Here is a 1490-nt window from a genome sequence, read left to right as displayed (position 1 = left end):
TTTTTTTTTTATGTTGAATTTTTTGAAAGAAGCCTCTTATGCCTCACCAAAGCTGCATTTATTTGAGCAAAAATACAGTAAAAAAAAATATTACAACTCTTTTCTAGTTTAATACATTTTTAAATTCCAACCTTGATGTATTTTTATGGATTCTTTAATGACTTCAAAGTCCAAAAGAACAGCATTTATTTGAAATTGAAATCACTTTTGATTAATTTAATGCATCCTCGCTAAATAAAAGTATTAATTTCCTAAAACTAAAAGCTTACCGAGCCCAGACTTTTGAACACTAATGTATGCAATCTGCAGATAATAGCACTGTTCCAAATCCTAGCAAGCATTTCAAGGTATCATAGCTATTTAGGCAGGAAACATATTTATTCTGGTTTTTAATATAACTTTGTTTTAACACCAAAGCAGCATTGAAATTTATCATTTATGGAAAAGGCAACTTCAAAAAGCAGACTGATCTCAGTGATGCTGATTTTGTATATTTTTCAACATCGTTTACATTTTTTTTTTTTAATTAAAACTATTTTGTCCATTATGTAATTCAAAATGGATTCCAATACCTTTGGAATCTTCAGTGTGGAATTGATACTTATGTTAACCAATCCAAATCACTTACATCATCCCAAGTGTTCCACGATAATATTTTTGTAGGCAGTAGACCAGGAAACAAACTAGGTTTTGGAACGGTCTAATATCAGTGCACAACCAAAGCAAAACTGTTACACGTTATACGTGCGGAACTAAATTGCACCTGGAAAACCTTTGTTGTTGTTTTTTTTAAGGCCAAAATGACAACTACATTATACTGTACTGAGTGAATGTGCATTGTGTATGTGTAGCAACAGTTGGATACATAAAAGTGAATCAACAGTAATGTGATCCCAAGTCATGTCTGGTGTTCAGTTTAAGTACACACATACTGAGAAATAAAGGCACAGAATGGGCATCTCATTTTTCTCTTCTTCAACGTGTAAAGTGAGGTGAACTAGAGGGGTGAGTATCTTATCTGTGTTCCTGCAGTCTACTTTTTCAGCTGAGGAAGAGTGTAGAGAGAGAGCTTGATTAATCACCGCACAGAAACAAGAGACTCGGCCTCCATTTGAGAGCTTTGGGGCCCAGCCGCTCGAATGCAGGAAACAAAGCCCTTAAATAAGACTTGCTCAGGTCCACTGGGAGCCTCCACAGACAGTACACTGTGTGCTGGAGGGGAGAGAAGGAAAATAAATGGTGTGCACTTCTATAAAGTGCCTATGTATCTGACTGCAGACACGCGCTATTGATGCAGCAAATGCTGCTTGCATTAAACTATTACTTTGGGGCCGTTTCCTAGTACATCTTTACAGTTGGACACCTATCAAAGCTATAAGCTTCTACGTTTCATTCCTTTTACCGTGAAGGTACATGTGCATGTACAGTAGCAAAGGGAAGGATATTTTATGGCTTTAAAGCCCAGGTCAAATTCACAGTACATTAAACAC

Source organism: Sinocyclocheilus grahami, unplaced genomic scaffold (assembly GCF_001515645.1).
Source record: "Sinocyclocheilus grahami isolate Dianchi unplaced genomic scaffold, SAMN03320097.WGS_v1.1 scaffold5515.1, whole genome shotgun sequence".
Taxonomy (NCBI): Eukaryota; Metazoa; Chordata; class Actinopteri; order Cypriniformes; family Cyprinidae; genus Sinocyclocheilus; species Sinocyclocheilus grahami.
Note: the sequence above shows the minus strand (reverse complement) of the source record.